Source organism: Triturus cristatus, chromosome 8, assembly GCF_964204655.1.
Source record: "Triturus cristatus chromosome 8, aTriCri1.1, whole genome shotgun sequence".
Taxonomy (NCBI): Eukaryota; Metazoa; Chordata; class Amphibia; order Caudata; family Salamandridae; genus Triturus; species Triturus cristatus.
Genome location: NC_140591.1, coordinates 463,785,301 through 463,810,768, shown reverse-complemented (window position 1 = coordinate 463,810,768; position 25,468 = coordinate 463,785,301).

Below are 25,468 nucleotides of genomic sequence, written 5' to 3'. Positions count from 1 at the left end.
GGGGGATCCTCACGTGCAGGCCTCTGCAGTGCAGTGGACTCTCCGCCAGAGTCCTCCTCCCTCCCTGTGGCGCTGGCAGATGGTGTTGTGACAGATGTTGTGGGCACACAGGGGGGTGGGGACAGGTTGGTGTTGATCTGGCGGAGGCATTGTAGTATGTCCCGATGCACCGCAGTAAGGCATCCCACTTTGCCTCCATGTGGGCATGGTGGGCGACCTGCTCGTGTTGCATGTCCTTGAGGTTCCCCACTGCCTGACCAAATCCTCCAGTGCTATCCTGGTACGCATCTATGATGCGTGGCAGTTGGGGGTCATCATGCAGTCCAGACCCCTCTGCAAGGCGTGCCCTGTGCCTCCCACCCCTCCCAGCACCCCTCTCCACATGGGCAGGACCAGCGGCGGTACGCACAGGTGTCCCTGGGACCCCTTGGGTGGTGCTGCTGGTGGTGTTGGCTGTAGCTTCCGGGGTGTCCTGTGTCCCTGTGCTGTGGGTGTTGATTGTCCTTGGTCTGTCCGTGTTGGCGGGGGTGCCCTGTCGGTGTCCAGATGCTGGAGGCGTGGGTACAGGGGGGGCAGATGTTGCTGCTGCTGGTGCTGTATGATGGCTCACACCGGACAGGCCGGGTTGGTCATGGTCATCCGAAGAGGACAGTGAGAGAGTCAGACCAGAGAGCTCAGTGTCCAACAGAGTCTTGGACTGGGTATCCTCGTCATTTGTCAGTGGGTGCCCAGCACGACCTGTGTTTGGAAGAGACACACAATGTGATTTATGTTTCTACATGCATCGTTGGTTCACAAACATGACATTTTCTACTTTTATAACAGATGCCTGCCTGTACACTGCTTTTGCCCAGCTTGTCACGGACAGAGTTTGATCTTGTTGTTGGCCATTTGCCAGCATGGCCTTGTGCTCTCCACAACAGAGCCCAGTGTCAGACATCTTGTCGGTCCCTTCCCACTCCCTGTGAGGCAAGTATTGTTCAGGTTGATCTTGCTGGGCCATTTGGGTGGGTGTAGGTTGTGTGTGACTGCGAGTCCCATCATACTCTTGGCTACACCCCCCTACCCACCATGCCCATGCTTCCTCCCTCTTGACTCTGCTTCCCTGTGAGGGGGTGTGACAGCAATGGCAAGATGGCTGACTGTGGAATCCTGGTGTTTGTTTGGCTAGCAGTCCCAGCAAGGCCTTGTGCTCCCCACAACAGAGCCCAGTGTCAGACATCTTGTCGGTCCCTTCCCACTCCCTGTGAGGAGAGTATGGTTCAGGTTGATCTTGCTGGGCCATGTGGATGGGTGTAGGTTGTGTGTGACTGCGAGTCCCATCATACTCTTGGCTACACCCCCCTTCCCAGCATGCCCATGCTTCCTCCCTCTTGACTCTGCTTCCCTGTGAGGGGGTGTGACAGCAATGGCAAGATGGCTGACTGTGGAATCCTGGTGTTTGTTTGGCTAGCAGTCCCAGCATAGCCTTGTGCTCCCCACAACAGAGCCCAGTGTCAGACATCTTGTCGGTCCCTTCCCACTCCCTGTGAGGCGAGTATGGTTCAGGTTGATCTTGCTGGGCCATGTGGGTGGGTGTAGGTTGTGTGTGACTGCGAGTCCCATCATATTCTTGGCTACACCCCCTTTCCCAGCATGTCCATGCTTCCTCCCTCTTGACTCTGCTTCCCTGTGAGGGGGTGTGACAGCAATGGCAAGATGGCTGACAGTGAAATCCTGGTGTTTGTTTGGCTACAAGTCCCAAGTGAGCCCCTGTGCTTCACACAGCAGCAGCCAGTACGGTGATCGTTTGCTGATATTTCAATGAGGTGTGTGTCAAAGCATTGTACCCGGTGAGTTGTGTGGAGTTTGTGTTGGGGGGGTGTCTCCCCATGCTGATTAGTATGGTCAGGGCTGTCAGTCCTCCTTCCTATCATGACACGCGCTTCCATTGTGGGGCGTGCAAGTTGTCTTTCAGGATGTCAGTCAGTGGTGTCCTGCTTCTGATTTGCACACAACCCCTAGCAGGTCCCAGTGTCAGCCATCTTGTCAGTCATTTTCCACTCCCTGTGATGTGGGCATGTTTCAGAGAGATCTTGATGGGCCAATGAGGAGGGGGAGCATTATCTGGGACTACAGGCCCCATCATGCTTTTGGCTACACTCACTTCACCTGCATCCCCACTATTCCTTCCTGACAGTCAGCTGCACTGTGAGGTGGTGTGTTTGTGGTGGCAAACTGTCTTGCTGGATGTATTTGGCTTAGTGCCAGTGGCTTGCTCTATTTGTTTGTAGGTTGGTGCATGTCATGACACAGTCCCCAGTCACTATGAGATGGCAGGTGTTGTGTTTGTGTGACTGGCATACACATCTTGGGTTGATTATCTATTGGTTAGTGTAGGTTTGCTTGGGGTGCATGGTTTCACTGTCCCCTTGCCAAACAATCTTGGGTTTGTTGTTTGTGTACTCACCAGTCTCTGGGATGTGTGTTAGGCCATGGACGCTCTCTGGTGGTAGGATGTCCCGCACCTTCTCCTCCCAGGTCCTGAAGTAGACTGGTGTGGCAGGAGGGCCACCGCCGGTGCGCTGACTCAAGGTGTGATCTTTCCCGATGAGTTTCTTGACCCTCCTGCGCACGTCATACCACCTGTTCTTGATATCGTCCTTTGTGCGCAACGTTGGTGCTTGTGCGTTCACCTTGTCCACAATCCTCGCCCACATCTTTGTTTTCTGTGAGATGGGCGTCCTTTGAACCAATGTACCAAACAAATGTGGCTCTACTCTGATGATCTCGTCTACCAGCACTTCTAACTCACTATCTGTGAACTTTGGATTCTTCTTTGGGGGCATGGTGATGGGTGGTGGTGGTGAGGGATGTGTGTGTGAGGGTGCAAGTCATGTTGGTTTGGCGTTGGTTTTGCTGTGTGTATGTGTGTGTGCTTTTGTGTGAGGTGCTGATGGTGTGTGAGTTGTGTGATGTGTGAGTTGTGAGTGTGTCTGTGGTTGCTGTGTACTGGTGTTTGCTGCTGGCTGTGTCTCCTGTTTGCAAGGGATGATGGTAGTGATTGTAGTCCTTTATATAGTTGTAGTTGTGGGTGTGTCTTTGTCGAATTAATTTGTGTTGGGTATTATTGGCTTAGCCATTGCTTGTTTGGTCCTTTTTTTGTGTTTTTTCCTTTGTGTTTTGTAGGTATGTAGGAGACGTTCATGTGACGGAAACGGACGCTGCTGTTGTCTCGTGCGGGCTTCTCCACCTCGTTCACGCTGCCTGTCTTCTGTGTTTGGTAGGCGTCGTTCGCGCCGGTCTCTATTGCTTGTGTGCCGGGTTGTCTGTGCGTGTCGGTCGTGCGGCTTGGTCTCCGTGCGAGTCGGTCTGGTTTTACACACATTGCATCATACTGCACTAATCGTACATCGCGGGTACGGGTCGGTCGGGTTGATTCCTGGGTTCGTGTCGGTCGGTGAATATCGCGTTGGTTTTCCGGCCGGATCACTATTTTCCCTCCGGCTCGGTCGTACTGCACGGGTCAAACGGCGCTGGTCCGTGTCGGTCGGTCAGACACTCCGGCTCGCACAGGCTGTCCGACGCGTGCATCGTACTGGCTCAGTCGTAAATCGCATCTATTGCATGCCACGGTTAGCTTCCGACCGAGACGTACGGAGTGGTTCGGACCCGGGAACGACTCGGTCGGTGGATTTCACGTAGCTCGCATCGTACTTGCTCGCTCGTATAGCTATACGAGTCGGGCAGAAAACACACGTACGGCTTGTAGTTTTTTCGGCCGGATCGTGTTCGGTGCCCTTCCGACCCGGATCGGAATCTGCCCCATAGTGTATTAAATTATTGGAATTATTAAATTTAGTATAGTTAGTGATATTATATTATTTGAATTGGGAAAAGAAAATTAGATATGTTTAGTGTCTGGCAACTTATTTGACTTTATAGTAATTAGAGTGCGTATAGTAAATTAATTATGTTTAATGTCCAGCACCTACCTAGATTCAAGCTAACTGGAGTGGGAATAGTAAATTAATTAAGTTTAGTGTCCAGCACCTACCATGAATTAATGCTAACTGGAGTGGGAATAGTAAATTAATTACGTTTAGTGTCCAGTACCTACCCTGATTAAATGCTATCTGGAGTGGGAATAGTAAATTAATTAAGTTTAGTGTCCAGCACCTCCCCTGAATTAATACCAACTGGAGTGGGAATAGTAAATTAATTACATTTAGTGTCCAGTACCTACCCTGATTAAATGCTAACTGGAGTGGGAATAGTAAATTAATTAAGTTTAGTGTCCAGCACCTCCCCTGAATTAATACCAACTGGAGTGGGAATAGTAAATTAATTAAGTTTAGTGTCCAGCACCTACCATGAATTAATGCTAACTGGAGTGGGAATAGTAAATTAATTACGTTTAGTGTCCAGCACCTCCCCTGAATTAATACCAACTGGAGTGGGAATAGTAAATTAATTAAGTTTAGTGTCCAGCACCTACCCTGACTTAATACTAACTGGAGTGGGAATAGTAAATTAATCAAGTTTAGTGTCCAGCACCTCCCCTGAATTAATACTAACTGTAGTGGGAATAGTACATTAATTAAGTTTAGTGTCTAGCACCTACCCTAAATTAATGCTAACTGGAGTGGGAATAGTAAATTAATTAAGTTTAGTGTCCAGCACCTACCCTGATTAAATGCTAAGTGGAGTGGGAATTATAAATTAATTAAGTTTAGTGTCCAGCACATTCCCTAATTTAATAGTAACTGGAGTGGGAATAGTAAATCAATTAATTTTAGTGTCCAGCACCTACCCTAAATTAATATTAACTGTAGTGGGAATACCATACGGTCTGTAAAAGTGTAAAATCGATAACTATTACAAACTCAATTGCGAGATTTATGAAACTGTGCGGAGGGAATGCAATTATTCCATCTCTAAAAGCTTTACACATGAAAATGATTCAGTTTTTATTGTACGCATCTCCCGCCATGAACAAGAAAGTTATTTTTGATTTTGAAAAATGTTTTATGAAATGCGTACGCACCTTACTCCGTTTACAACAGGCTACTCCACATTGGATGATACGGTTGGAATTTGGCTTAAAGTCACTGGAAACGCTGCATATGATCAGTTGTGTTAATTACATTATGGATTGTGCTAAAGCCGATTCATGTACATTGAAACATCTAATAATGGCAGAACTCCGGAATAAAAAAGTAAGATATCTGCAACTTTCTACTATAATGATGGAAATAGACTCTTATGAACTGCCTGATACTCAGGAGATGGGACGAATGACTAGGGATGTGCGGAAAAAACTAATAGGTAAAACAATAAAGCTAACACAGTGGAATTTAGATTGCTTACAAGCTGGGAAATATAAACACAGTGACCTATTAATTGACACATATACCTTGGAGGCTCAAGAATACTTGAGATGGAATTTGACCAGCTACACTAAATGGAAATATGTAAGGTTCAGACAATTCTATATTCCGATAAGGGAGTTTGAAGGGAATTGGAATAAAGCCCTTAAAGATACTCATGGATGTCGGCTTTGTGGAACAGGCAAGGAAACTCTTGAACATTTAATATGCATTTGCCCGAGACTATTGCCTACACGGAGGTCATGTTTACGCCCCATGTTTAATAATGCCAAAATAAGAACAACTACAGAGGCTATACATTATTGTTTTAGGCTCACAGGGGAAAGAGCAATTAGTAGGATGGTACAGTTTTTAGAACATGTTTATAAAACACTAATTGACTAGATGTTTTTTTTATCAGATCTGTATATAGATGTAAAGATAGGTGACATGACCTATGTATATCTTCTTTTATGATACTACGTATGGTAAATATGTGATGGTTTTATTTTTTTATGCCTGCTTATTTTCTATTTATTGTAATCAAATGATGAATGCAATAAAGTATTTTTACTACTCTAGTACTCTCTAGTGGGAATAGTAATTCAGATATGTATGTATTAATTTGTAACCTTAAACAATTAATATAGTTTGTAGTACTATTGTATTTTAATTATGACATAGTTAGAAATGAAAAAAATTACTTTATATAAAGTTAATTACAAATATTATTTAATACAGTATATTTAAAACATAATTTTTCACATTCAATACATTAAAAAAATGATACACATAAAAATAGAAATTTTTTATTTATGTTTATTTATTGTAAATGATTTTGTAATCAACAATGTCTTTTATTAAGTTCATATAATAAAAATGAAGACATATAGATAAAAAATCATATTTATTTTACATACAAAATATTTTGTACATATGTATATTCTTACATTTCATAAATATGTAAACACATTTTTTAACATTGGTAAATTTTATAATACAGTTATGTAAACTTTGTAATATCAAATAATGTAGTTTTACATTTGTTTAGAAGCATTTGACAAAATTATATAATTATTAATAACTGTTGTTCATTTCTATTTGGTATTCTGAACATTTATTATTTAGTTACATATACTGTTACTTTTTTAATAATATAACACCACATTTTTTAAAACATTTTTAATTTTATACTTTGTAACATTTTTTAAAGAAATAATACATGTGATTAATATTATTAATATATAAAATATTAATATTATGTATTATTACATGGTTTAATTTGTACACTTTTTTTATAAGGTTGACATTTTTTGAACATTAAACAAAAATACCTGTTTTTAATAAACGTATATAACTTGTAAATATATGGAATTATAATAATAAATATTATATGTTTAATAATATTTATTATTATAATTTTACAATGCTGGAACAATGTTAAATGAATGTAAACATATAATTTATAAATTGTAGTATTTTAAATAAACAGTTAGTAATGTATATATAATGTAATACATTTTTTTAACAAAATACATTTATTTTATATGTTTAAAGCTGCCATATTTGTTTAGTGCTTGTATTTTGTATCCCTTCATGTTTGTTTTGGGTTATTTTGAAGGGGACAAGCTCGCGGTTGGGAGCTACGTCGCGTCGAGGAAGGTAAGATTACTTTTCTTTATTTTAACTATATTTTTAATTAAATTTGAAGGTAGTTAGGTTGTAGTTATTGTGTGTAGTGTTAGGTTTTTGGAGTTGTGGCATTTTTTGAGTGTAAGTTAGGTTTTAGCGATTTATGTATCGTTATTTTTTGAGCCCTAGTTTAGAAAACGTAAAATATGTTAGAATATATTTGAATATGGGTGTATAATGTTTGTAATAGTGTATTATGTATATATTTGTGTGGGTGGGAATGTTTGTGTGTTTTTTACAGGTTTTGGTCGATAGAAGTGGCGGATATGAGAATATTGCGTTTTTTTTATTAAGAAAGTGTATATTAATTTAAGTAACCAATAATTATTTTACAATTCCTTAATTTTTCGTGTTTTCATGGAGCGTTTCTTCTTCTTTTAAAACACTTTTTTGGGTGTTTATGGTTTATCGTTGGTGGATTTACGAACGGAGGATTACATTTTTTTGGGGTACTTTTTCGTCCTATTTGGATTATGAGATAACTGGATTGTTTTACAAGATTTGGGATTTTCTGTCTACAGCTACGGAAACGGTAAGTTAATTTAATTATTTATTGTGGGAGGGAAATCGTATTATTGTTGTTCATATTTTCATATCTTCAATTAATATGTCTCTCTCTCTCTCTCTCTCTCTATATATATATATATCTTAATTTTTTTAATAAAAATATATTAGACACATTAATTTTGTGAAAATATAAACATTATTTGTATGCATTTTAATTATTTTTACAGAAAAGTATTATATATTTTAAACTGTATTGATAATTTAGAGTAGGCTTTTGGCAATTATTTATAAGCAATCTAGGCCTCTTGTTGGGTATAGTCTGACTGATGTTGTAGGTATTCAAACATTTGTTTGGTTTGTTTGGATAGTTAAAGCCTGATTTGTGTGACAGGTTGCTCCATTCTTAGCGGTTGGTAGCTCTGTTCTTTTTTGAGGGAGAACAGGAGTTTGTGTAGTGTAGGTGGACCTCGTCCTGTTGTTGCTTGGAAGGCATTAGGCCAACCTTCAACAGCATTGTTTGTTTTTGCCTCTTGGTTTAGTGTGCTAAGGTATATATTCCACCAAGGGATTTGGTATTGTGGTTGTCTCCTATGTCCTGATCTATGGAGTCTTTCCACCCAGATATCTTCAAAATAGTCTAGGAGGGGACTTAATTTTTGTTCGTGTTGCTGGTAGTTAGGACTTTCTATTAATAAGTTATAATGTTCGGACATGTCAGTAACTGGGACGTAGGCCAATGCAATACGTTTTTTTATTTGGCATGCGAATGAACTGTTTGTCGCATATTCAACACTTAGGGCCCGATTACGTGGCCAGACTGAAGGCCATCCGTGCTGGTGGCTTGCCAGAAAACCGTCATGTTTTCCGCCCCAGGTTGGTTATTGCACCAATAAATCACAATAGACCCACAGAGGCCATTTTCTGTCCGCTGCCGTCTGGCAGGCTTTGCACTTTTTTTGCGTACACAAGGGTGGCGGACGGAGCTAACAGGGCAAGACCGGCGTGCGAAAACACGTTCCATCCACGAAGCAAATCACTATGTTGCAGACAGCTGTTTCCACCGCTGCGTAAAAACCACCACGTTGAGGATGGCGGAAATACAACATCGGGGAGGAAGAGCCGATACAGTACCCATCTAAATCCCTGGACCCGCCATGGATCCTGCGCAACAGGCCTTCCCACTGCACTACCGGCTGCACCTCCGGCACACAAGACGCTGCCGCGCTCAATAGCAGAGGTTTCGTACCAGACATCTCCAAGCATGCAACCCCTGAACAACTACAACTCCCAGCAAGCGTGGCGGAACCGCAATGAATGTGGCAACCTGCCAAATGTAAAGTGCGAGGCCCACCCAATCCCCATGAGTGACCCTTGGTGTACCCGAAGGCAATTGGGGCCAATGATGAGCCTCGCAGTTGCAGAGTGCGCACACCGCAACATCTAAACATGTACACCGAAGGCACCCATTGGCTGATGGCCCATCCTCATTGTGTGTGCCACACCCTGGCGGCCCGGAAGCTGCGACTGCAACCCTGCAACTTTCAAGTGGAGTCAATGCGTGTCATCGCTGCGAATGCCAGTTACCGCGCATGCGAACACATACTGCATTTGCATTGGCGCCCTGCAAATCACATCAAAACTAATTTCCCTGAAGTGATTGGTGCACCCCATGTGTAATGTTGTGGGGCACGAGGCCACCATGCATATCAAGTAACCACACAGACACCGTACATGCATAGGAGAACTGGCCCAGGGCACGTGCGCCGGACCAGTTTGTTGGCAGGATCACAGGTCCAGTGACGCCTCTGCTGGGTGGCTGTGGGGTGGGGGGTAAGCCAGCCCTCTGGGAGTTGCTGGTACAGTGGAACAACTAGAACAGCAACCAGTTGCTCACTACACTGTGAAGGGAGGAGAGAGTGTGACTCGTGAGCCAAGTCTTAACACACATGGAATGTCCAAGGAAAGGACAGTGAAATGACATACATAGCCATGCCTCATGGCCAGATGGACTTAAATAATGGAAGGAGTCAAAAAGGACAAAGGTCTCCCGAACTTTACCAATGTTGTGTAATGAAACATCCAACCTGTCGACCAGGCTTGAATATGCCTTGACATCTGACTGGCGTCTGTTGTCCAGGGGTCGAATTGTGAAGGGTCAGTGGCGTAGGCAGACAATCAGAGGTGTCCATTGTCTGCAAATCAGACATATGTGTAATCCCTAGCCCACCCAACACATGTACTGGTGTGGCGTGCAGTGTGCCTAGATGCCACTGCCTGTAAATGACTCCACACACGTTCGGAGTCAGTGCTTCTCCAGACCAAACGCCCTAAAGTATCCTGGCCACCAGTATGGATGACATGTGATTACTACACCTTGCAATCCTCATTGGCTCATGTGACATTCCCTGTTGACTGATGTACTTACATACTTGCATGACTGATTGTCTCTGTACAATGTGTGCATGATGTAAAGCACTTTGCCACTGGATTCAAGGTAGCCTGGCTGATGAGGGTTATGAACCCGAAACCAGTCCCAGGATGCTTGTTTCCGGTCCAGGGAAGACATGGCTTGGCAGTTCGGGCTGGACTGTTCCCATGAGGCACAGGGTCAGACTTATTTGCATATGGCCATGTCTGAACTGGGGTGGTGGAGTGAGCTAAAGAATGATGATTGATTAAACCCAGATACCTTGACTGAGGGTGAGTGTTTGATTTGCTCAAACGCTCCGTCCATCATCCCCTGTGGTATCGCTTTGATGTAAAGCACTGTCACACCACAAGCTCATCTCAGTAGCGCCATACAACAAATGAAATGCACATGAGCAAGCAGCCATGGAGAGATGAGGGGTAATTGTCGAGGGTGGCAGAGAGGGAATCCTAGGAGGAGGGCATGAGTGAGAGTATGAGAAGTGTCACTTGCCTGACACTCCCACCTCAGGAAACCTCCTCCTCCCCTCAGGAGGACATTTCAAGGTACAAACACACTTCCTGAGTGTGACAACATCTAGCAAGAGAATTTGGAAGGAAAGAATGCATCTCCCTGGCCCTTGTGAAACTGAGGCCAGACAAAGGGGGGTCCTGAAGCAGGCCTGGCGAGAGACATAAGTGACAACTCGGGCACGCAGTGGCCCACCCAAATGCATGGAGAAGTGTGGCTCAATGATTAGAGCGGCAGACCCTGATGCAGAGGTCTAGCCCGGGACCAGGGTTCAATTCCCCGCCTCGGCGGGTCTTGGGCTCAAAAATTCCACGGACCTGATAATTCTCGCCTCGGTGCCTATTCCAATCATGGAGTCCCACTCTGCAACTCTGGGCAATAGCTTGCTTAATCTCCACAACGGCCCCCACAACGCTAAGGATGCCTCCACCTTGGGGGTGCCCAGGAGTGGACACCTCACAGGGAAAGCCAGGATGGGTTCCACAGCGGTATTCGTACAAGCGCCTTGAGACCCTTGCGGGTGAGTAGTGCGCTATACAAGGATCAAATTTACATTTACATTTACATCGTTGGACCACACAAATAAAGATTCCTGGAGCCAGCCCTGCCAGGGAGGCATCCCAAATGTTGATGGCAGCCATTGATGGCACACACATTGGCCTTGTACCACCAGATGCAAGTGAACCTGTCCATAGGACCCTCAAACACTACCACTCCATCAACGTGCCAGTGGTATGACAGGCGGAGCAGATCATCTCACACGTGTGTGCAGAGTATCCGGGGTCAGCACATGACTGCTACATCTGGCGGACCAGCAACATCACCCCCGCATGCAACCAACCCATACCCAGTGACGATGACAGTGGTGAGGAAGAAGGTCTTGACCAGCGTCTATAGCTCATCGTCAACTACTTCCGCTGAGTGTGATGCAACAATGAGCGACCATGACTGTGTGTGCCTTGCTGTTGTCTCACAGACTCAGACAAATTTCTCTGAGATTTCGTACACATACCGGACTATGTGCTGGATTTGAAAACACATGCATGCAGGGACTGTGCACCCCGAAGCACCACTACACACAGGACACCATTGCCATACTGCCTCACTTGCTCCCCTACTCACTCTGAGGCATCCAAACGCATGTACACAAGCAGACAATTTGAAGACAACAAAAGTTTCCAAATGTGAAGTTTTTACTACAGTGTCAAAGCATGCTAAATACGTGCCACAACAGGTTGAAAGTGCATGAGTACTTAAACAGTAACCACAGTGACATATCCATTTACCATGAAGCAAGATGTGGCATCAATAGCCCCTCTGGACGTTGAACCACGAGCATATCCCCCCACCCCTTGCAGGAAGGGGTCGTATGGGATGTCCCTGGTCTATGGCCTTTGTCAGAAGAACCCATTACTCAGACTATACATGGTGAGATTACACCACATTGGCTGTGTCGCACTCATCACTGGATGGATGACCCTCCAAGTGTGGGGCATCTGGCCCACATTCCCATGTCAATCAAATGGGATCCGTGTCCTCTAGCAGCTGTGACACCTTGTTGATTTGGGGTGCTATGGCCAGAATAGACCAGAATGACAAGGGACAGGCCTCTCCGACCACGGACAGAATGTTCAGATAGTACTCCTAGACAGCGCAGTAAACAAGCTCTGCGGACACCTCTCATGTGACAGACATGTACTAAGGTACTTGCAGGGAACAAGTCCTAAACAATTAAGTGGGGGGACTGACCAAGTAAGACAAAATGCAATTAACCTCACAACGCCCCGATGTAGCGCTGTGAAAGAAGGAAAATAGTGCGAATAACATGATTTGTGAAAATACTGGGACAGACTAACCCATCTGACAGTCTTACAGTGTCTGCATTGATATACAGGGACAGAACAAAGGCAAAAGCATGCCTCCCTTCAGCACCTGTGTAGAGATGGCAAGGTCTGTGCACATGTTCCCCTCTGTGGCATCTACATTCAAATGTAAGGTTCAAGGCGGACCCCAGTCAGCATGTACAAACAAAAGGAGGCCGGATGGCCACTTTACTTTGGCCCGGTTGGAGGTGAAAAAAGGCACACTCGCTGCATGCACGTTGCTGCTGGGAATGGACAGCAGACAACATGCAGGTGCTGCAGAACGTTTCCCGGTATCTGGACGGTACACCGGCACACGTTAAGCATATCCTGTGGGGACCAACGTCCTAGCAGAAGGGATGGCATCAAACCCGTGCAAAGAGGGGGGGGTGCCATGTACCTGCGTGTACCCCCGACTCTAACCCTGGGTACTTGCAATACAACAACACCATGTAATATTCGTGCACTATAGCTGAATGATGGAAGACGGACTCATGCCAGATGTCAATGTCCACGACGGTCAGGTCTGTGGTACTAAGCGGAACAGACCGCAGAGCTCAGCATAGTCCAAGCCAAGGCACACAGTGTGGAAGTCAGAGAGCTGGATGACAATTTGTGTCAGTAGGTGTGAAGGTAGGGAAACGTTTATTGAATTAGTCACCAACAGTTCCTGTTGCTGTTCAGTAGTTACGAATCCAAGAAGGCACAGGCAGCTCTAAGGCAATCAGTTCCAAAAGACGATCCAATTCATCTTCAGTGAAGAGGACCGCCATCCAATCCAGCAGTATGAAGGAACAGATGTGCTCCTCCCACCACGTGGTTGCAAGTAGCATCCCATCGCAACCTGGGGAGAGGATCCATTTAGGCATTGCACAGGAGCCATTGCAAAAATGCACAGGCGCAGCTGTCAGCCTACGTGATACATTGTAAGGCATCCCATAAACGTGTCTCACTGAAGCAGTCTTGCACGTGAACCGACAAAGGAGTCAGCAGGTCAGCAAGGTTTGTGTTTAAAAGGCAAACATCCATGGCCCACTCAAACCGACATCTTCTGCATTAAAAGACTGGTTGCACGCAGGTGAAATACGCATACCAGAACGTTAACCTGTAACTGGTGCACAGCACAGCCAATGGGACACATCCAAAGAGAATCTGCATGCGGGCATGGTACACTTGCAACTGACCGTGCTCGGCAAGGACCACAGGACGGTCAGACATGGTGCGAGGGCACTCTGAGGAACAGCGCTCAGCTGTTCTGCCAAAGTAATGATCTGTACCTGCTCAATGCAGTGTGCAAATTGGAGGAATGACACCGAGTGGATCTCCTGGAAAGGCATGGTAGGAAGGGATAAGACCAGAGCCCACAAGTCTGATAAGAAGTATGCAACGGCCTTCAGTGTTAGACGCTATCAATACTTTGTCATTTCTCCGCGAGAAAAGTGGGAGAGCCGTGTTCAGCACTGACTGAATCACGCGGCCCAGTCCAGACACCTGGTATTCGAAGGTCTCCGGGCTGGTGTGTGGGCAACTACTTTTCAAATCAGAGGCCCATTGTGCATGCACACTTATTGAAGTATGCTTTCAGTGGGGGGGGGGGGGGGGGTTTCAATCTTTGGAGCAAGCCATAGTTGCTGCTTCTTTATCATACGCAACTAACAGACATTTACAATGCCAGTAGTCCAGATTTGTAGTAGGTATCATGTGACTTGTTGTATCATGTATCCGTGTGCAATGGCAGTGACAGAAAAATGTTGGTCGCGTAGATCAATATGCTGGGCACAGATTTAGGGCTGAGGGTTTTTAGGCCATGCCCTTAATTATATTGCCCACACCGCTTTGGAAGAGCACCCAGTTGTTTCATCCCACTTATAGCCCTGGGTACCTACATTGCTCGATGTCGATGTGGCGTGGCTGAGGGGCCTTTTTCATATGTACAGGTATTGTATTTCCAAGGACGTGTCCTCTGGTGCAAACTTGTTGGTCTTCCAATTCGATTTCTGCTTGGACTTTTGGTTATTTTCTATGTGTATCTGACTACTATGACGCAAGTTCATGGTTTGTGTTGTGCTTTTTGTGCTTGCATCTTGTGGTTTGTGAGGGCTGACAGAGTTTCCAATCATGTGTTGTGTTGCGCCGAGTCTTTCTGCTTAGAAGCAATAGGACTTGCACATTGGCTTTTTGTAGTTGCGTTCTTGTGTTCTGCCCTGCTGTGACATGTGACTTCATCATTCACATTGTGACTCATGTGGCCTCTCGATGGTATTAGCTGTATGTGCAAGGCATGGACTTATGGTGGGTTCCAGATTAGGCTGACAAGTGCGTGATGTGGGGGGCATTTGGCTCCATGCTGTTTGTGAGGTGAGACAGAGGGCCATGTGGGAGTTGTGGTCTTGCTGTCAGGTCTCAACAGCCCCTCCCCAGTGGAAGGGCTAGCTGCCTGTTAGAAGGCACTCTCGACGGTGTTGGCTGCCACATGGCTGTGGGGTGGGGAGGGTGAGCCATGCTGTTTGGGAGGGAAGTTCGGTGCATGGGCTGAGCACCTACCTGCAGGGTTCCTTTGGGGCTGATGCTTGGGCCAGCCCTTGAGGTCGAGACACCGTCTCCTGATGTCACGAACGGTGCATAGGGTGGTCCCTACGGCATTGACTTTGATGTGGATCCTTGCCCACATCTGATTGTTGCCAGCAAGTGGGGTGTGGTTGATCTGATTCACCAGGAAATGTGGGTCTCCCCTGATTGTCTTGCCTACCATCACTTTCCAATCTGAGGCTGTGGATTTGGGCATTTTCTTGGGGGGCATGGTGCAAATGGGTGAGGGGTGCAGGGTACAAGGTGGTGATGGAGATATGTGAGATGCGTGAGGTGTGTGTGAGAGTGTTGTTGTGTGGAGACAGGTGGGTGTGATGTTGTGCTGTGTGAGTCAATGGTATCCTGTCTCTCCATCTCGGCTTGTGGTGTGCAAAGGATGTTGGTCTCGGGACGGGTTGGTTTTGTCCTGTGGTATGTGGGTGTGTCCACATGTTTGTTGACCTCCAGATGTCTCTTCCATGCTGCGCATGTCTTTTCTTGCCAGGGGCTTGTTGTGGCGTATCATTGTGGCATGTGTGTTGTGATTGAGGGCAGCAGGACGTGCAGGCACACGTGGGACATTGTTGTGGAGTTAGTTGCGTCCGTCATTCATTTGGCCTATGTGCATGCGCAGCGGTCATCATAATTGGCCGTGCTGTCATACTGCGGCAGGCCGTTGGACGGCTTTCCCCGACCACCGCGGCAGGATTTGCAGCTTATCCGTCCTTGGTGGATGGTATTTTGTGGCATCCGGCCACAGCGGTCGGATTTGGTGTACATTGCATCGTAATTTGACCGATGGACATGCCGCGGGACATGTGGGTGGATTTTTTGCGACACCATGGCGGACGGACGGCTTTTCCGTCCGGCATCGTAATCGGGCCCTTAGTGTTGATTTCAGAAGGTGTCTCCATATACACTAATTGAAATGATAGTAGCAACCCTGAATTGATGTGTGTGGGTAGGATTTTAGAATTGCATTTATCATTGTCTGTTCAAAATCAATAATTATTTTCAGTGGAAAGTATTTATTTGTTTCTTGTTTAATTTTCCTTAGTACTTCCATATATGTGGAATTCTGTTTTTTAGGTAGTAAGGCGTAGATAAAAAGGATGTTGGTGTTTTGATATAGGGCATGAATAGTATATAATTTATATAATGATTTGGGACAAATTTTAAAAGTCCTATTCATCATCCATGTTTCTGAATGTTGTAGTTTGATTAAATTATTTGCGGTTGCAAACATAATTATTCTTTTTTCTTTAGATGTGTTGTCATAAAGAACAAAGGGTTCTTCGTTATGCCTTATAGATAGTTCTGAGGTAATTTCTACCTCTCCAAATGTTTTTGGAGCAGGTGTGGTGGTGGTTGTGGCTTTTTTTATTCGATCTATAGTTCTTTTTAATGAAGAGATAGAGAGCATTTGGCCAGTAGCATGTTTGGGTACTTTGGGCAGCAATTCTTTAAGTATTGGAGTGGTAGGTTTCTGTGTGCTTGTGCTACCTGTCTAGGAGGAGGGCATGAGTGAGAGTATGAGAAGTGTCACTTGCCTGACACTCCCACCTCAGGAAACCTCCTCCTCCCCTCAGGAGGACATTTCAAGGTACAAACACACTTCCTGAGTGTGACAACATCTAGCAAGAGAATTTGGAAGGAAAGAATGCATCTCCCTGGCCCTTGTAAAACTGAAGCCAGACAAAGGGGGGTCCTGAAGCAGGCCTGGCGAGAGACATAAGTGACAACTCGGGCACCCAGTGGCCCACCCGAATGCATGGAGAAGTGTGGCTCAATGATTAGAGCGGCAGACCCTGATGCAGAGGTCTAGCCCGGGACCAGGGTTCAATTCCCCGCCTCGGCGGGTCTTGGGCTCAAAAATTCCACGGACCTGATAATTCTCGCCTCGGTGCCTATTCCAATCATGGAGTCCCACTCTGCAACTCTGGGCAATAGCTTGCTTAATCTCCACAACGGCCCCCACAACGCTAAGGATGCCTCCACCTTGGGGGTGCCCAGGAGTGGACACCTCACAGGGAAAGCCAGGATGGGTTCCACAGCGGTATTCGTACAAGCGCCTTGAGACCCTTGCGGGTGAGTAGTGCGCTATACAAGTATCAAATTTACATTTACATTTACATCGTTGGACCACACAAATAAAGATTCCTGGAGCCAGCCCTGCCAGGGAGGCATCCCAAATGTTGATGGCAGCCATTGATGGCACACACATTGGCCTTGTACCACCAGATGCAAGTGAACCTGTCCATAGGACCCTCAAACACTACCACTCCATCAACGTGCCAGTGGTATGACAGGCTGAGCAGATCATCTCACACGTGTGTGCAGAGTATCCGGGGTCAGCACATGACTGCTACATCTGGCGGACCAGCAACATCACCCCCGCATGCAACCAACCCATACCCAGTGACGATGACAGTGGTGAGGAAGAAGGTCTTGACCAGCGTCTATAGCTCATCGTCAACTACTTCCGCTGAGTGTGATGCAACAATGAGCGACCATGACTGTGTGTGCCTTGCTGTTGTCTCACAGACTCAGACAAATTTCTCTGAGATTTCGTACACATACCGGACTATGTGCTGGATTTGAAAACACATGCATGCAGGGACTGTGCACCCCGAAACACCACTACACACAGGACACCATTGCCATACTGCCTCACTTGCTCCCCTACTCACTCTGAGGCATCCAAACGCATGTACACAAGCAGACAATTTGAAGACAACAAAAGTTTCCAAATGTGAAGTTTTTACTACAGTGTCAAAGCATGCTAAATACGTGCCACAACAGGTTGAAAGTGCATGAGTACTTAAACAGTAACCACAGTGACATATCCATTTACCATGAAGCAAGATGTGGCATCAATAGCCCCTCTGGACGTTGAACTACGAGCATATCCCCCCACCCCTTGCAGGAAGGGGTCGTATGGGATGTCCCTGGTCTATGGCCTTTGTCAGAAGAACCCATTACTCAGACTATACATGGTGAGATTACACCACATTGGCTGTGTCGCACTCATCACTGGATGGATGACCCTCCAAGTGTGGGGCATCTGGCCCACATTCCCATGTCAATCAAATGGGATCCGTGTCCTCTAGCAGCTGTGACACCTTGTTGATTTGGGGTGCTATGGCCAGAATAGACCAGAATGACAAGGGACAGGCCTCTCCGACCACGGACAGAATGTTCAGATAGTACTCCTAGACAGCGCAGTAAACAAGCTCTGCGGACACCTCTCATGTGACAGACATGTACTAAGGTACTTGCAGGGCACAAGTCCTAAACAATTAAGTGGGAGGACTGACCAAGTAAGACAAAATGCAATTAACCTCACAATGCCCCGATGTAGCGCTGTGAAAGAAGGAAAATAGTGCGCATAACATGATTTGTGAAAATACTGGGACAGACTAACCCATCTGACAGTCTTACAGTGTCTGCATTGATATACAGGGACAGAACAAAGGCAAAAGCATGCCTCCCTTCAGTACCTGTGTAGAGATGGCAAGGTCTGTGCACATGTTCCCCTCTGTGGCATCTACATTCAAATGTAAGGTTCAAGGCGGACCCCAGTTAGCATGTACAAACAAAAGGAGGCCGGATGGCCACTTTACTTTGGCCCGGTTGGAGGTGAAAAAAGGCACACTCGCTGCATGCACGTTGCTGCTGGGAATGGACAGCAGACAACATGCAGGTGCTGCAGAACGTTTTCCGGTATCTGGACGGTACACCGGCACACGTTAAGCATATCCTGTGGGGACCAACGTCCTAGCAGAAGGGATGGCATCAAACCCGTGCAAAGAGGGGGGGGTGCCATGTACCTGCGTGTACCCCCGACTCTAACCCTGGGTACTTGCAATACAACAACACCATGTAATATTCGTGCACTATAGCTGAATGATGGAAGACGGACTCATGCCAGATGTCAATGTCCACGACGGTCAGGTCTGTGGTACTAAGCGGAACAGACCGCAGAGCTCAGCATAGTCCAAGCCAAGGCACACAGTGTGGAAGTCAGAGAGCTGGATGACAATTTGTGTCAGTAGGTGTGAAGGTAGGGAAACGTTTATTGAATTAGTCACCAACAGTTCCTGTTGCTGTTCAGTAGTTACGAATCCAAGAAGGCACAGGCAGCTCTAAGGCAATCAGTTCCAAAAGACGATCCAATTCATCTTCAGTGAAGAGGACCGCCATCCAATCCAGCAGTATGAAGGAACAGATGTGCTCCTCGCACCATGTGGTTGCAAGTAGCATCCCATCGCAACCTGGGGAGAGGATTCATTTAGGCATTGCACAGGAGCCATTGCAAAAATGCACAGGCGCAGCTGTCAGCCTACGTGATACATTGTAAGGCATCCCATAAACGTGTCTCACTGAAGCAGTCTTGCACGTGAACCAACAAAGGAGTCACCAGGTCAGCAAGGTTTGTGTTTAAAAGGCAAACATCCATGGCCCACTCAAACCGACATCTTCTGCATTAAAAGACTGGTTGCACGCAGGTGAAATACGCATACCAGAACGTTAACCTTTAACTGGTGCACAGCACAGCCAATGGGACACATCCAAAGAGAATCTGCATGCGGGCATGGTACACTTGCAACTGACCGTGCTCGGCAAGGACCACAGGACGGTCAGACATGGTGCGAGGGCACTCTGAGGAACAGCGCTTAGCTGTTCTGCCAAAGTAATTTTCTGTACCTGCTCAATGCAGTGTGCAAATTGGAGGAATGACACCGAGTGGATCTCCTGGAAAGGCATGGTAGGAAGGGATAAGGCCAGAGCCCACAAGTCTGATAAGAAGTGTGCAACGGCCTTCAGTGTTAGACGCTATCAATACTTTTTCATTTCTCCGCGAGAAAAGTGGGAGAGCCGTGTTCAGCACTGACTGAATCACGCGGCCCAGTCCAGACACCTGGTATTCGAAGGTCTCCGGGCTGGTGTGTGGGCAACTACTTTTCAAATCAGAGGCCCATTGTGCATGCACACTTATTGAAGTATGCTTTCAGTGGGGGGGGGTGGGGGTTCAATCTTTGGAGCAAGCCATAGTTGCTGCTTCTTTATCGTACGCAACTAACAGACATTTACAATGCCAGTAGTCCAGATTTGTAGTAGGTATTATGTGACTTGTTGTATCATGTATCCGTGTGCAATGGCAGTGACAGAAAAATGTTGGTCGGGTAGATCAATATGCTGGGCACAGATTTAGGGCTGAGGGTTTTTAGGCCATGCCCTTAATTATATTGCCCACGCCCCTTTGGAAGAGCACCCAGTTGTTTCATCCCACTTATAGCCCTGGGTACCTACATTGCTCGATGTCGATGTGGCGTGGCTGAGGGGCCTTTTTCATATGTACAGGTATTGTATTTCCAAGGACGTGTCCTCTGGTGCAAACTTGTTGGTCTTCCAATTCGATTTCTGCTTGGACTTTTGGTTATTTTCTATGTGTATCTGACTACTATGCCGCAACTTCATGGCTTGTGTTGTGCTTTTTGTGCTTGCATCCTGTGGTTTGTGAGGGCTGACAGAGTTTCCATGCATGTGTTGTGTTGCGCCGAGTCTTTCTGCTTAGAAGCAATAGGACTTGCACATTGGCTTTTTGTAGTTGCGTTCTTGTGTTCTGCCCTGCTGTGACATGTGACTTCATCATTCACATTGTGACTCATGTGGCCTCTCGATGGTATTAGCTGTATGTGCAAGGCATGGACTTATGGTGGGTTCCAGAGTAGGCTGACAAGTGCGTGATGTGGGGGGCATTTGGCTCCATGCTGTTTGTGAGGTGAGACAGAGGGCCATGTGGGAGTTGTGGTCTTGCTGTCAGGTCTCAACAGCCCCTCCCCAGTGGAAGGGCTAGCTGCCTGTTAGAAGGCACTCTCGACGGTGTTGGCTGCCACATGGCTGTGGGGTGGGGAGGGTGAGCCATGATGTTTGGGAGGGAAGTTCGGTGCATGGGCTGAGCACCTACCTGCAGGGTTCCTTTGGGGCTGATGCTTGGGCCAGCCCTTGAGGTCGAGACACCGTCTCCTGATGTCACGAACGGTGCATAGGGTGGTCCCTACGGCATTGACTTTGCTGTGGATCCTTGCCCACATCTGATTGTTGCCAGCAAGTGGGGTGTGGTTGATCTGATTCACCAGGAAATGTGGGTCTCCCCTGATTGTCTTGCCTCCCATCACTTTCCAATCTGAGGCTGTGGATTTGGGCATTTTCTTGGGGGGCATGGTGCAAATGGGTGAGGGGTGCAGGGTGCAAGGTGGTGATGGAGATATGTGAGATGCGTGAGGTGTGTGTGAGAGTGTTGTTGTGTGGAGACAGGTGGGTGTGATGTTGTGCTGTGTGAGTCAATGGTATCCTGTCTCTCCATCTCGGCTTGTGGTGTGCAAAGGATGTTGGTCTCGGGACGGGTTGGTTTTGTCCTGTGGTATGTGGGTGTGTCCACATGTTTGTTGACCTCCAGATGTCTCTTCCATGCTGCGCATGTCTTTCCTTGCCAGGGGCTTGTTGTGGCGTATCATTGTGGCATGTGTGTTGTGATTGAGGGCAGCAGGACGTGCAGGCACACGTGGGACATTGTTGTGGAGTTGGTTGCGTCCGTCATTCATTTGGCCTATGTGCATGCGCGGCGGTCATCATAATTGGCCGTGCTGTCATACTGCGGCAGGCCGTTGGACGGCTTTCCCCGACCACCGCGGCAGGATTTGCAGCTTATCCGTACTTGGTGGACGGTATTTTGTGGCATCCGGCCACAGCGGTCGGATTTGGTGTACATTGCATCGTAATTTGACCGATGGACATGCCGCGGGACATGTGGGTGGATTTTTTGCGACACCATGGCGGACGGACGGCTTTTCCGTCCGGCATCGTAATCGGGCCCTTAGTGTTGATTTCAGAAGGTGTCTCCATATACACTAATTGAAATGATAGTAGCAACCCTGAATTGATGTGTGTGGGTAGGATTTTAGAATTGCATTTATCATTGTCTGTTCAAAATCAATAATTATTTTCAGTGGAAAATATTTATTTGTTTCTTGTTTAATTTTCCTTAGTACTTCCATATATGTGGAATTCTGTTTTTTAGGTAGTAAGGCGTAGATAAAAAGGATGTTGGTGTTTTGATATAGGGCATGAATAGTATATAATTTATATAATGATTTGGGACAAATTTTAAAAGTCCTATTCATCATCCATGTTTCTGAATGTTGTAGTTTGATTAAATTATTTGCGGTTGCAAACATAATTATTCTTTTTTCTTTAGATGTGTTGTCATAAAGAACAAAGGGTTCTTCGTTATGCCTTATAGATAGTTCTGAGGTAATTTCTACCTCTCCAAATGTTTTTGGAGCAGGTGTGGTGGTGGTTGTGGCTTTTTTTATTCGATCTATAGTTCTTTTTAATGAAGAAATAGAGAGCATTTGGCCAGTAGCATGTTTGGGTACTTTGGGCAGCAATTCTTTAAGTATTGGAGTGGTAGGTTTCTGTGTGCTTGTGCTAGCTTCTCTAATGTTGTCTAGGGCATACCTAACCTCTATTTCAGTAACATTTGGAGGGTGGTTATGCTCCCTTGTATACAAAACAGTTGTTTCTCTAGTTCTTGCCCTCCCATAACACTTATTCAAATAGTACTGGCTACATTTCCAATTTGCTTTAAGTCCACTTTGCTTTTCCTGGGTATAGACATACCCCATGTAACATAGCAAAAACGTTTCTTTCTGAGAACTGATAAATTGGGCGCCTTCTGTCATTGTGATGTTTAAAATGCTATGAAAAATGTATAAAAAAATTAATAAAATGAATAATGTACAGGTTTTTTAATTAATATATACACATTGTTATTAATATACTTACGATGTCGATTTTTTTTTTTTGTAAATATTGTTATTGAAATTTTGAACATAAAACAGTACACATTGGCATCAAGTTCCATGGAATAACGATCCAGTGAGAGTGCAACGAAACATTCATGACATTTTTGAAAAGCAGTGAGCTCCTTTTGGCTTCGCAAGACAGTTTATCACATTTTGCAGACCAGTTATATATCGTCTAATCGTGGTCACTTAAGACTGAGTCTGAGGCATCGCTCGGGGGTTCACATATATTTCCTCTATAGGCATTCCACCCACCCCACACCCGGGTCCATTTTTTGGGGCAGCCTCTATGAAGATAGACAGTTTTTTCGACCACCATTGTGGAGTCCATATCCCGGGACCACTGGGCGAGGGTTGGAGTTTGTCTAGAGCCCCATCCTTGGGCTATATTGCGTTTCGCCAACATAAGTCCCAGTGTTACCCAGAGTTGTGTGACCTTATTGAGATCTGTCGGTTCCCAGACGTTGAGGAGACACCTCCGCGGCTCCGGGAGTGTCGGGACTTTGGTCACTTGGGAGAGTGTGCGCAGAATTCCCTTCCAGTACAGAGTTATGGCCGGGCATTCCCACAGGGTATGTATAAGGGTTCCCTCAATCCCACACTGCCTAAGACATAGCGGGGAGTCAGCTCGGTTAAGTTTAAATAGGAGTGTACGAGTATAGTATGTGCGGTGCAGAATTTTGAGTTGGACCAGACGCAGTCTGGATGAGATGCCCACCTCCCTAGGGGAGGAAAGCGCCGCCTGCCAGTCTGCTTCGTCAAATTCCCCCAGCTCGGCCTCCCATCTGTTTTAAGAGCTGTGAATGGATCTGGCCGATTGTTTATCAGTTTTCGGTATGTTAGGGAGGTCGCCCTCTGCGTCAGGTGTTCCATGAGGAGCCGGTCTTCCAGTGGCGATGATTCCGGAAGCCGGGTCCCGGGCGGGACTGCCGCCTGGAGTGCGTGACGGATTTGCATGTACCTGAACCCTTCGGTGTCAGCCAGGTCGAAATCCGCTTGTAATTGGGCAAATGTGACCATTTCTCCCTTCTTCCAAAGGTCACCCACCCTGGAGATGCCAATTAGATCCCACTGATGGAACCCCTTGGTAGTGCGCAGTACCCCCAACTGTTTCGCCTCCCACAACGGAGTAGCTTGGGTTATTTTCCCAGCCCATCCCAGAGCTCGCTGCGCCGCAAACCATAGCCGGAGGGTGTGCGTCGTGGGGCCCGGGGGGCAGTGGCCCCTCTTGTGGTTGTAGAGCGCTCCCATGACCCCTCCAGCCCCCAGCAAGTGCCGATCCATACGATACGCCGGGTCCTCCCCTGGCACATGCAACCACTGGTTTATCACCGTAAGCTGCGATGCCCAATAGTACAGTCGTATGTCTGGGAGGGCTATACCACCGTCGTACCACCCCCTGGTGAGCTTATGGAGTGCTATCCGCTGCGTCTTGTCTTCCCATAGTAGGCTGGAGACTTCCGCATTGACGGCGGCGAAATACGTTGGCGGCACCGGGAAGGGGGTATTTTGGAGTATATACAAAAATCTAGGGAGAGCCATCATCTTGAAGAGGGCGGCCCTCCCCAGCAGCGTTAAGGGCAAGGAGCGCCAGTGCTTGACGTCGCTACGAAACCGATGCAGTGGCTTCGTTAGATTTTCAGCCACAAATCGTTCCCTGTCAGCGGTCACATAGATTCCTAGATATTTGAACCCGTCCGTCACCACCCGAATCTCACAACCCCGTGGGAGCCGAGGCGGGGAGCCTCGGAGCATATAGACAATGGACTTTTCCCAGTTAATCTCATAGCCAGATACCCTCCCGTACGACGCACAGATATCCAAGAGACAAGCGATCGAGTGCGCAGGGGAGGCTAAGTATAACAGGATGTCGTCAGCATAGAGGGAAATGCGGTCCTCCCACCCCATTGTCCACCTTAGTCCCCGGATCACCGGGTCCTGCCGTAGCCAGGCCGCAAGTGGCTCCAGAGCCAGAGCAAAAAGGAGCGGGGAAAGAGGGCAGCCCTGTCGCGTCCCCCGCCCCAACGGAAAGGGGTCTGAGATATGGCCGTTGACCACAACCTGTGCCAGTGGCTCGGTATACAAAAGCTGAATCCATGCGCACATCTTGGGGCCGAGTCCTACGTGGCGAAGAACCGCAAAGAGGAACGGCCATTCCACCCGGTCGAACGCCATCCACGCGTCCAGCGAGAGGATGGCCGCGTCCTCCTCTATCGAGGTGCGGCGCGCAAGAATCCCATGGAGCCGCCGTATATTTAAGGCGGTATTCCGGCGTGGCATAAACCCCGATTGGTCTGGGTGTATCAGGGTTGTGAGGTAGGGCTCCAGCCTTGTCACCAGCACCTTTGCCAGAATCTTCGCCTCAGCATTCAGCAATGAGATTTGGCGATAGGAAGCGCATTCATGCGCTGGTTTGTTAGGCTTCGGAATCGCCACTATGGTAGCCACTCTCTGGTCCGGGGGCAGTATCCCTGTCGACAGGCTGTCGTTGTACATGGCCAGTAGATGTGGGACTACGTGGACAGCGTTCGATTTATAGAATTCTACCGGAATTCCATTTGGCCCCATCGCCTTCCCCGCACGGAGAGCGAGTATTGCTAACGTGAGCTCTTCCGCCTTCAGGTCCACCTCTAGGGCATCTACCCCCGACGGGGCCAGCCATGGCATCGCGATGTCCCGGAG